The sequence below is a fragment of the Microtus pennsylvanicus genome, chromosome 10, assembly GCF_037038515.1.
Source record: "Microtus pennsylvanicus isolate mMicPen1 chromosome 10, mMicPen1.hap1, whole genome shotgun sequence".
Classification (NCBI taxonomy): Eukaryota; Metazoa; Chordata; class Mammalia; order Rodentia; family Cricetidae; genus Microtus; species Microtus pennsylvanicus.
In genome coordinates this window covers 71079903-71092137 of record NC_134588.1, presented here as the reverse complement: position 1 = coordinate 71092137, position 12235 = coordinate 71079903, and positions in this window count along the sequence as shown.

Genomic DNA, 12235 nt, shown 5'->3' with positions numbered 1-12235 from the left:
CTCTTTCTTCACGATAAAGCATTTAGAATTGGTGCACTACAATGTAGTAATAAGAACAGCGGGGCTGCATCCCCGGCACCCGGCCGCCCACATGGCTAGCTCTAGCTTATGCCCCTAAGTAATTACATGGAAACTGTATTCTTTTAAACACCACTTGGCCCATTATATCTAGCCTTTTCTCGGCTAACTCTCACACCTGGACTAGCCCATTTCTAATAATGTATGTAGCCCACGAGCTGGCTTACCAGGAATGATCTTAACCTGCGTCTGTCTGGAGTGGGAGAATCATGGCGACTCCTTGACTCAGCTTCTTTCTCCCAGCATTCTGTTCTGTTTACTCCACCCACCTATGTTTTAACCTATGAGGGCCAAGCAGTTTCTTTATTGCTTAACCAATGAAATCAACCGATTGATATATGACACTCCCACATCACTACAAGAATAATCCTTTTTTTCAGTTGCCAAGAAAGATTTATTGCTCTACAAACTCTCCATGCAGGTTTATTTTTACTTTAGATTTAAAAACTCAGGCATAAAAATACCAAGCTTCTGTAAATTTTGTTTTATTGAGTTTTTGGACTGATTACAGCAGACTGTGCTGCGGCTTGCACAGACAGTGTACTGAGAATGTCAGCTCCATTTGACACATATTTTAATAATACATTAACACAGCACTCCCATTCCCTACCTGCCCTGACTCACGTTACTTCACAATGGATGGTGAAGCTGCAGAGATGGCTCAGTGCTTAGTACCACACAGGACCTGGGTTCTGTTCCTAGAACCTTCAGGCAGCACATAACTGACTATAACTCCAACCCCAGCGGACCCAGCTCCCCGTCTTTCAACTTCTGTAGAGACCCAATACCACACACACAAGCAAATAAAAACTAATAATTTTTAAAGAAAAAATGTTGCCAAGCAGTGGTGGTACATGCCTTTAATCCCAGCACTCGGGAGGCAGAGGCAGGCAGATCTCTTTGAGTTTGAGGCCAGCCTGGTCAACAAAAGTTAGTTCCAGGACAGCCAGGGCTACAGAGAAACCTTGTCTCAAAAAAAAAAAAAGAAAAGAAAAAGAAAGGAAAGAAAAGGAAAGGAAGGAAGGAAGAAAGAAAGAGAAAGGAGAAGAAGAGAATGTTATTTCAGAGGTAGAAATTGAGACAGTTCTCATAGGAAATCCTGTGCCAAGTCTGTTTGCTTGTCTAGAAACCATTTTTGGGTTTATGCCAATCAGATATGAAGAGACTATAAAATACATCTTTGTGAGCTCTAAATACTTCATGTCAAACACATCTACTTTGCTCTCAACATGTGAAAGCTAGGGAGACTCCAAAGATAGCCACACACTCTTAGGAGATCCCATTGAGTCCGAACTCCAGATAACAGGGTAATGTAGTCACAGTAGGTGAAGCAATCCCAGGAAGCATTTTGTGAACTGTTTATAAAATGACTTTGGAGGGCGTTTGGCACCCAAACTACTAGATAGTCTTGATGACAAATACAGACGTTATATCTCAAAAATGTAAGCACGGTTTTGTTCCGTAAGTCTATGAAATTTTCCAGACTACTGGCAGTTGTTTGTGTTAAATTTAAATATTGGCAGATCCTCAGTCACTGACAAAGTAGTCTGAGGTGTTTATTGATCCTAAATCATTCAGAAGATTGTGGCCTTAATGTGTAGACAAACAAAATCCACAGAGTGGTCTTCGTCTGTCCTGCGGAAGCCATTGAGGTACAATTGCAGAAATAGTTCATCTTGAAATCTGTGGATTAGACCCGGCCACTCACACATGCCAGGCAAGCACCCTACCACCGAGTCCCATCCTGGTCTTAGGTTCCGTCCCTGTGATAAAACACCATGATCAAAAGCAACTTGGAGAGGAAAGAGTTCATCTCCTCGCACAGCTCACAGCCCATCCTGAAGGGAAGTCAGCGCAGGAACTACAGGCTGGAGCTGAAGCAAAGGCCATGGAGGAACACCGCTCACTGCCTTGGTCCCCTGGCTCCCTCAGTTTGCTTTCTTACACATCCCAGCCCTGCTCCTCCAGGGGTAGCACTGCCCACAGTGAGCGGAGCCATCCACATCAATCATCCATCAAGGAAAGTGAATCTTCATTAGACCCTCCCCTCAGAGTTCTCTCCTACAGAAGAGGAGACCGATTGGAAGAGCCAGAGGCATGGGTGGCACCAAGGAAACAGTATCTTCCAGACACAATAGGACTGGCATACATATGAACCTTCCGAGACTGTATAAGAAGGCGTTAACAGGTTCTAGCCGGATGGGGTCCCAGCACTGGAAGGGAGAGGTGGACATGAGCCCTATCCCTAACCAAGAAGCTAACTTCAAGTGTCCAGTGCTTCCAAAGAAGTCTCACTGAGTGGATTCCTTATATACCCAGCAGGGGATGGTCAACACAAAAACAGAGATTTGCTGTCTCATATTTCCTTAGACATTTTTTAATCTTACTATTCTTTTTCTTGTATATTGTGTTCCAATTGTGTGTGTGTGTGTTGTACTTTTTCCTTGTTTTTGTTTTTGTTCAATTCCGGTTTGTTTATTGGTTGGTTTTATTTGCTGTTTGATTTCTGAAGAAAGGAGGAGGAAGGCATAGAGTTGGACAGGTGGGGAAGATCCGGGAGGAGATTGGGGAGAGGAAACCATGAAGAGAGTATATTGTATGAAGAGAGTATATTGTATGGAGAGAGTATATTGTATGAAGAGATGTATTTTTCAATCAAAATAAGGTTGTAGGCCAATCTTATGGAGGTATTTTCTCAGTTGAGGTCCCCTCTTCTCAGATGGCACCAGCCAATATTAGGTTAACAGCAACAACAAAAGCAACCAGGACAGCCCCCGGGCCTTTTGTACTTTCTGCTTTAAGACAGGGATTTGCTAAATTGCCCAGCATTCTGATTCTAAACACATGCATTCTGGCTCAGTTCCTAACCCTAAAGTCAGGTGAGGGGATTAAGCCAGCTGCAATGTCTTTCATATTGCAAACATGGCTGAAGCTGTGTGTGCTTTTTGTGAATGAGTAACTCAAAGCATAACCTAGCACAGCCTGCCTTTTTGACGGTTTATTTAAAAAAAAAAAAGGCATTCTTTCAGCTGTGTATAAATAAGTCCACATGATCAGAACCAACCCAAGCCATTTCAGAATGCTCTTGTGATGACTGTTCTTGGTTGCAAAAAATGACCACATCTGGAATTAACTAAAACCCCCAAATGGAAGCGCATACCTGGGAGGGATTTTTGCTTAACTTGAAGTGGGAAGATCCAGTTCTAATCTGGATCTTTGAGGGGGGGAAGACACACCTTTAAATTCCATGTTTTGAGGTATGAAGACCCACCTCTCATCTGGGCCAGGCCTTCTGCTGGAAGCCTCTATAAGGACATGGAAGAAGGAAGCTTTGCCCTTTGCCTGTCTGCTCTCACTTTGCTAGGAAGACCATTCCTTCACTGGCATTAGAGTCTCCTTCAGGATTGCAGCCTACACTGAAGACCAGCTGAGACATCCAGACTCCTGGCCTGAGCCACTACTGGATTCCATTCGTAGGCAGCCATTGTTGAATTGGCTGGACCACAGCCTGTAAATCATGCTGATAAATCCCCTTTTTAGCATATAAAGAGATTCATACTATAAATTCTGTTATTCTAGAGAACCCTGACTAATATAGCCCTGTCTCAGGGTTTTCTCTGCTGGCTGTATGGCAGAGTTGGGGGAACCTTACCCAACTATAGGGGCAGCTCTTGGTACCATGTAACAACCTTTAATCCCACTCTGCAACGGCAGCGCATCTGCCTTTACAGACGAGATGGGAGGTCAGAGTTTGCAGCAACAGTCACATCCTGGAGTCTTCTGAAAGGGTCTGCTGAGCTCTGCTGGCAGAATGGCAGATGCCTTCTGCAAGTTGCTCAGAGCACAGAAAATGCAACAAGGGTTTCCTTAATCCCCGGGTGCAGGCACAGGCAGGGAGAGGTCATGGTCACGGTCTGAGACAGCTGCCAGCCTCCGTGCTGAAATCGCCCAGAAGTAAGATGAGCCTGTTCTCATCTGCTCAGGACGACAAACTAATAAATGAAAGAGGTTGCCACCGTGAACTGCGCCGGCACTGACCTGCTGCATGCCACCAGACAGCTCCCAAGCGCTGTGGTTTACAAGCTCTGACCAGCCATGCCAGCTGCAAGGCTTCTGATGGGAATCCCCAGGAGCTGGTCTGAGCCCCTGAGAGCCCCAACTCCCTGCAACAGCATAACCCAAGCATGACGCTGCACTTTTCCTTAGACCAAAGAATTCCCAGATTCCCTTGTAGGGTTTTTTAAAAGGGGTGTGTGTGTGTGTGTGTAAAATAGTAAGAAGCGGTCATGAAGTTGAGAGGGGATGAAATGGTACAAGAATATTTGCAAGAAGGTGAATGTGAAGGAAATTACGTAAGTACAGTATTCATGTATGAAATTCTCAAAAATAAACATTTCAAATGTACTCAGCAAGAGAGTGCAGGAGACATCGCTGAGTGAACACTGGGTCAGCAGCAGAGATCAAGGAAAGTCACAAATGAGAGCTGTTTAAGAAGAATGAAAAAAAAGACATTTTTCTAAAGAATGAAGTTTTTTCCCCACAGGGATAATATTATTTGTGCTGAGAATTTGAGAGTGTACTTGAGGGAAGATGAACAGAGAACTATAATTCTAAGACAAAAATCTATAAATAATAAATAATCCCTCCTACTATCTTATTTTTTCTAACTTTTTATTTATTCTCATCTCCCTTCCCACCCCCAAAAAGTAGAATAACATTTAAGAGGGAAAAAAAAGCAGGTAGGGGAGGAGAGAAAGGGGAAATCTCATCGTAGAAGCTGCAGTGTGGCGCAGGGAGTCCCACAGTAAACCCCTTTATCTGTACAGCTTTACATGCAAGTGTCGATCACAGAGAATCACTGGTCTGGTTCCAGGCCCCTGTTCACTGGGACTCTTCCTGGACATCCCTGAATCATGAAGATCCTGAGTCCTGGGACTGTGGGACCGACTCCCCACACACCCCCGGCCACGCTCCAGCACATCACAGGATCACAGATGGGGTGGGTGTTGGGGTGGGCCAACACTGCCCCCCAACCCTCTTATGAACAGAACCGCGGACCAGGACTGTGCTGGCTCCTTTTCTATCAAGTTGACACCAGCTACAGTCAAGAGGGAACCTCGACTGGAAAAATGCCACACTGATAGGCCTATGGGCAAACCTGGGGTGCATTTTCTGGATTGATGATTGATGATGGAGAGCCCTGCTGTCTGTGGGCACTGCACCCCTGGGCTGAGAGCCGTGGGTGGTATAAAGAAGCAGGCTGAGGAAGCCATGAGGAGCGAGTCAGTAGACAGCACTCGCTCAGTGGTCTCTGCTTCCTGCCTGACCTCCCTGGATGATAGATAGCTACAAAATGAAATAACCCTTTTCCTCTTCAAGTTGCTTCGCTCATGGTATTTCATCACAGCAGGAGAAACTAGAACTTAGACAAAACGGTTTCCTGGTGCCCTTCTGGTAGTTGACGACATAAAAAGGAAGTGGTCTCAGTGCCTGGTTCTTCACAATCCTTCCATGCTTCCCAGAGCCTCGTGTGAAGAGATCACGCTCTGCCCTGACCCAGACTTGGGCTATGCTGAGCTGCTCGGACCAGCGCATTGGTAGAGATAGCCTCTGCCCATCTCACGCACTGGTGGCTAGGGTTGTGCACACCCCCATTTTAAAGACCCCACCCCCTGCCCTGAGAGTGAACCCAGATCAGCCTCTTAGAAGATGACAAGCCATGTGGAGAAGAATTGAGACTATTCTAAACCAATCAATCTGCCAGTGTGGAGAGACCAGCCACTGCCCATCAATCCCCTGCCACACGCCGAGGAAACTCCCGGTTCTTACACTGGGTTGGAGCACTAAGTGGTATTGTAAGCCAGTCGGAGTGGGCCGGTCACACAGAAATAACCAACTCAAGTACGGAAGAGGATTCTGATCGAGGGGAGAGGGCAAACTCCAGGCCTCAGCCTTGGCTCCCTCTTTCTCTTCTCTCTAATTACGGTAGAGCTGTTCCAGCTGTGAGCGTGCCACCACGGGCAACAGTGAGACCGCGAGCAGCAAGAAAAATACCAGGCGGTTTCCAGTGTGCTGAGGTCAGGGGCGCCTGGGCACTCACCAGGCACAAGGGGCAGCCGCTTGGTACGTCCCCCACCTCCTCGGAAAGGCTCATATTGGGGTCCTAGTCAGAAGGGACACGTGTATCCCGGAAAGGAATGATGTTTGGAGAAGTTAGTGTGTGGGTGAGAAGGCAAGACTGGAGCCGAGCCTTGCAGGTAAACACTTAGCTTACTAACTACCCATCCTGCCTGGAATGCCCAGGTGGCATTTTAGTACTTCCTAGTTAGAGCTGGAGACGGAGCACATGCCAGCCAATGTTCTGCCCTCCCCCAGCCCAAGATGTTTGTTTCTCAAATATTCTGTAATCCTGACGAAAATAAAAAGGGCCACCAGTGGAAGAAATGCTCTGAGAAGAATGGGAGGGCAGAACAAGTGGGGTTTGGGGTGCAGTCCAGAGGAGACCTGAGGTCGAGGTGCAAAAGCCCAGGGGACTGTGGGGATTTGGACCAGAAATGTCTCCCCAGGGCCTCACGTGTTTGGACCTTTGTGCCCTGTTGGTGGCACTGTTTAGGGGTGCTATGGAACCTAAAGGGGGTAGTCTTGCTGGAGGAAGTACACCCCTCGAGGCAGGCTTTGAGGTTATAACCACCCCACTTCCTGACCTCTCTCTGCCTCCTGTGTGCCCGGGAAATGTGATCTGTTCCTACCTCTGCTGCCATGCCACGCCTCCCTGCCGTGCCACGCCTCCCTGCCGTGCCACGCCTCCCTGCCGTGCCACACCTCCCTGCCGTACCTCTCTCCTCTGGAACCTCTGCCCAAACAAACCCTTTTCCCCAACAGCTGCTAACAAATACAGGAATAGTCTAGACTAGAGTGACCCACACTCCAGGGTCATCCCTACCTCTCAGTGCTCAGGGGCACTGCTTGCAGCTGACCTGAGCCTAAGAAATTTACACACAGGCGGGGCAGTGGTGGGCACACCTTTAATCCCAGCACTCAGGAGGCAGAGGCAGGTGGATCTCTGTGAATCCAAGGCCAGGCTGATCAACAAGAGCTAGTTCCAGGACAGGCTCCAAAGCTACAGAGAAAGCCTGTTTCAGAAAGAGAGAGAGAGAGAGAGAGAGAGAGAGAGAGAGAGAGAGAGAGAGAGAGAGAGAGAGGAGGGAGGGAGGGAGGGAGGGAGGGAGGGAGGGAGGGAGGGAGGGAGGGAGGGAGGGAGGGAGGGAGGGAAGGAGAAATATTAACACATACCCTGATGATCAATAGCAATGGGCCCTAAGGAGCAGCCAATGCCAGAGGCACTAGGAAAATGGTTCTGTTTTCTCTTATTTGTTTTTATGGTGCTATGGAGTCAGAATATGTGGTGTTGACACTGTGCTAAGTATATAGGTGAAGCCAGTATATGCGCTTTGACGCTGTGGTAAGTATATAGCTGTTTCTTATGTTACCGCCTATGTTTATCGCTATGTAAATTATTTCAAATTAAAAAATTAAGATGAAAAGAATAGATCAAAAACAAGCCTTCGGGCCAGCAAAATGACTCAGCCTGTCAACCTTTGATCCTCAGAGCCTACATACATGTGGGAGAGAACCGACTTCACAGCGCTGCTCTTTGACCACCACCCATGCACAGACACACAATTAAAAATACTAAATCAAGCTTTTTATAAGGTGGAAGCGCTTTAGTTTCTATGTTTCACACACATGTGATGTATATCCACACACAGATATAATGTATGTTACTTTTATAATAAAAAGTGTAAAGATCAAAAAATGGTAAAATTTGGGATAAGTGGAGGCTGCCTAGGTAGAAAAGTCCTTGAGTATTGCTTTATCAGGAGACAGAGATGGGAGAGTCTAGCAACCACTGCTCTCGTTGCTATGGCAAAACACCTGACAAAGCAACTTGAAGAAGGGAAAGTTTATTTTGCCTCATAATTTAAGAAGGAATACAGTCCATAGTGGTGGAGGAAGGCATGGCAGCGGGAGCCTGAGGTGACTGGTCACGTGGTTCTCACAGTCAGGAGGCAGAGATGAATTCTGACCCTTAGCTCAATTTCTCCTCTCTGGGATCTCATGGGATGCTGCTACCCACACTCAGGGTGGGACTCCCCCTCCTTGGGTGGACACTTGTGCAAACACCTTCATAGATTACACACGCTAAGGTATGTAGATTAGCCATCACAGCTAGCTCAAGAAAGGTGTTTGGTCAAAGGAAAGGGTTAATGCTGCTCTTAGCCTTAATCAGGGGAGCCTCCGCGGTGAGTGCTGATTACTGCAGCGAATCATGGCTGCACACGGTGTTGTGAAGAGCTAACAGCTGAGTGCTGAGCAGTGCCTCCGCGTGTTTCAGGGGCACTGCAGAGAGAGCTGTGGGAAGGAGGTGAGAGCCGGAAAATAGGGGGGAGGACTGTCTGTTCACATCTGTACACAGCTGTGAACACAGACAGAAGCTGCCGATACCTGCACAGGTGCGCAGAACAGGTCTGTCAGCAGTCAGGCAGGCTGGAGACAGCTCTGAGGACCCGTCGAGGAAATGAGAAAACCATAACCTTCAGTCAAGTGCTGCTTGACCCCAGAAGGCTCCAGTGGACACTTCCAGTTTGGTGGTTATGCAGATGGCCCGGGTTAAACTAAATGGGTCAAAACAAAACCAAAACTCAATGAGTCTGGGAAGAAATGGGGAGGGTGTTGGCAAGGATGGGCAGGAGATAATGGAGCAAAAGATCAGAATAGATTATAAATATGTATGAAATTGTCAAGTAGCAAAATTAGTCAATAAAAAGTATAATGACAACGAGGGGTTTAAGAATGGAAGGTAGCCATGCCTAGGGGCATAGGCCTGAAGTCCCAGCTAATCCATGGGCGAAGACTGAGCAACTGTGCAAGACCTTGTCTCAAAAAGTAAAAGGAGAAAGAAAAGGAGGAAGGGAATGGGACTGGAGATATAGCTCAGTGGAAGAGTACTTGCCTAGCATGCAAGAGGCTCTCAGTTCAATCCTTATTACCGCCAGAGAAAAAAAGCAAAAAATATGGACAGTATGAGGAACCTGCCTGTGGAGAAAGCCACCGGGAGAAAGGAGGTCATCAGAACGCCATTGGCTGCTCGGAGCACTGGCATCATCAGGATCACGACAAAAATGCAGTCCCAGGGACGTGAACTAGACATACAGAAAGAACCAGACGACTTCATAGCACCCAAGGCCTGCAGAGAAGGGAGGACAGCCCCCTGTGGCCAGATGGCTGCACTGACTGAGGATCCTGCGGGCTGGATCTCCAAGACTCTGAGCAGGGTCACTCTACAGACTGGGAGGAGACAGGTTTCAGGGAGAGGTGTCTGCGAGAGCGGGGTTGTCGTACTGATAATGCAGTTGGTGACGGCCAAGGACGGGTCTCAGCCGACCGGGAGGCTGAGTGGGGGATTGCACATTCAGGCTGCAGAACAAATTCAAGGATAGCTTTGAGCAACTGATGGAGACCTGGATTCAAAATTAAAAATAAGATGGGTCAGTTCTTGCCCAACATGAGTGGGAACTAGGCTGTGTGGATCTAGCACAGGTCTGGGACTCCATGTGTGTCCTAACAGGAAGGGAAGATGCTCAGGAATGGGCTTCGCTGTGCCACAGGACAAGACATTGGAGAAAGGGCTCAAGGAGTGGACAGTGAACTCCATCCTGCCAGGAGGCATGCAGCAGCCAGGGGAGGATGGGAGAAAAGTGGTAGGTAATTAGGTTAATTGTGTTGCCCTGGCTGAAGATTAGCCTAGCCAGGCTAGGAGCCAGCTTAGCTGTGAGTCGAGTTTGGAGATGTGGCCCTCTGTCTCTGTGGGCTGGCACCGCAGAGTCGGGGTTCAGGTTACAGGTAGACACAGATCTAAGAGCCACAATAACCTGAACCACCACAGGCTGCCAGGGGTTCTTGACATCTCTCTCCTCAGATCCCCAAAACAAGCCCTCTAAGTTAGGGAGCAACGCTGCCTCCCACTTATCAGTGAGGAGGTGAACCCGGAAAGCCTGTGACCTTAGCTGAGGTGGTCCAGCTAAGAAGAGTGACTTCCTGAAGACCTAATCCTCTCAGGCTCTGCAGACTCCACGCCTATCTTCCCACCTTTCTCTGTATGAAGGCCAGCCTGGGTGAGCAAGTATTCAAACCACACACACTGCACAGCCTTAGTTCTGGCCACATTTTAATTAAAGCAGCAAGGGGCCCTGGACAGTACATTCTCATGTGGGGATAAGGCAGAGGCCTTCCAGGGGATGCTAACTAAAGTTCCTTTTAGGAAAATTCACTTTCATTTATTTACTGTGGGGAGGGGGAGGCATATGTGCCATACCACTCCTGTGAAGTCGGAGGAAAACTTTCAGTTGGGGATTCTCTCTCTCCCCCGTGTGAGTCCCAGACCCAACTTAGATGGTCAGTCTTGGTGGCTGGCATCTACCCATCTCACCGGCTTGGCCTTTCAATCGAAAGGAAACACTTTAGTTTGAAAACCAGGGCTTCTCAACAATTGAGAAGATCGCATGTCTTTGGGTAATAGAAACGAGAATGAATAAAGAGATCTGTCTACTGGGATAGAAGTCTGCATTTATCTCATTATTTCTACATCGCTGTCTCTGCCATCATTGTCTCAGAATAATAATTCCCCTTCTCCTCTCCCCTTTTTGGTCTTGTCCCTAACCCTTCTTAATTCTTCTCAATAAATGTTCAATCCAGTGTGTGTGTGTGTGTGTGTGTGTGTGTGTGTGTGTGTGTATACACTCTTTCCTTCCTCTAATCCCCCAGGCTCTACACCTCTACACTACTCATTCCCCTGTGGACAAGCTGGCTGAGCCGGTTTGGATAGCCACTAAGGAACTGAACCTTAAACGGATGTCCGAGTGGCTGGAAAGCTCACATGCAAAATAACCTTGTGCAGCACGGCTTCCCAGTGCACATGAATTTGATGTGCATAATTATAAATTTACTAATTGCTTAATTAGGAGCCCAGACCGTTGAACCAAAGGCATGCTGGGCCAGCTGTTGAATGGACCTCAGGTAATGAGTAAATGGGGTGAAGCTGGAGGAAATTGGAGCAATCCTTACAGCCTGGTATTTGGGCAGGCGACCCAGACTGCCTGCAGCCAGCGTGGTCAGCTCTGGGACTCGCTTCTCCTGGCGGTAAGGCTCTGCGCTGCTGTGTGGTTTTGTTGTTTTTGTTTTCTCTTTCCAATTCCCATAGAAAGATTTCCCGTTGTTTTAGAGCCGAATGCAGTGGGAAAGCAGTGTTTATTCGTTTCACGGCCAATTTGGACCGAACCCATTTCTGTTCCCTAAAATAAAGCGTTGGTGCATTCATGAGTCAGGATTACAGGCGCGTTCCTGGGTCTGCTTGTGTTCCGAACTGGGTAAAATTAAAATATCACTTTCCTTCTGCTTTCCTGCGGGTTCTCTTGAGTTCCCCTCTTTAGTCAGAAGGGGTGCTTTGGGGAGAAATGCCAGACTTTGGAATAAAGGCTTAGCCAGCCTATCCTGGAGAGGCTCAACAGCCACAGAATGGAGGCCAACAGGTTCTAGGGTAAGTCCTCTCTCCTCCCACTTCATGTTTCTCCCCCACTCCTCCTCTTTCTCCTCTCTCTCCTATCCTTCTCCACCTCCCACTTCCCCGCCTCAGCACTATCGAAACCACATCTTGAAGTGACCAAGGGCAGAATAGAATCACTGCTTGACTACTTTCCAGAAGCCCTGCTGGCCTCGTCCTGCAGGTAGGCAAACTTCATTCATTTCTAATGAAGCAAAGGTAATAGGCCCTGGACCTGTTGGAGTGTGTCCACAGAGCTTTCTCCATCCCTTACTGTGACCCAGACCTTACGCATTCTGTTGCTGAGCAGAGACCTGATCTTGTCACTTCTAGTGACATGGGTTTGGTTTTGGTTTTTGTTTGCTTTTTTGTTTGTTTGGGGCATTTTTTTCGGGGGGAGCAATAGAGCCTTTCTCATCACTTAGAGTTAGGACATGGGACAAACCATGATCACTAAAGTCACCCTGCGCCAATGGCTTCCAGACTCATGGTCTCAGGCCCAAGAAGAGTAAGAAAACATGAACCAGGAGGGAGGAGGATATTGTCCTGCCCAGTGCC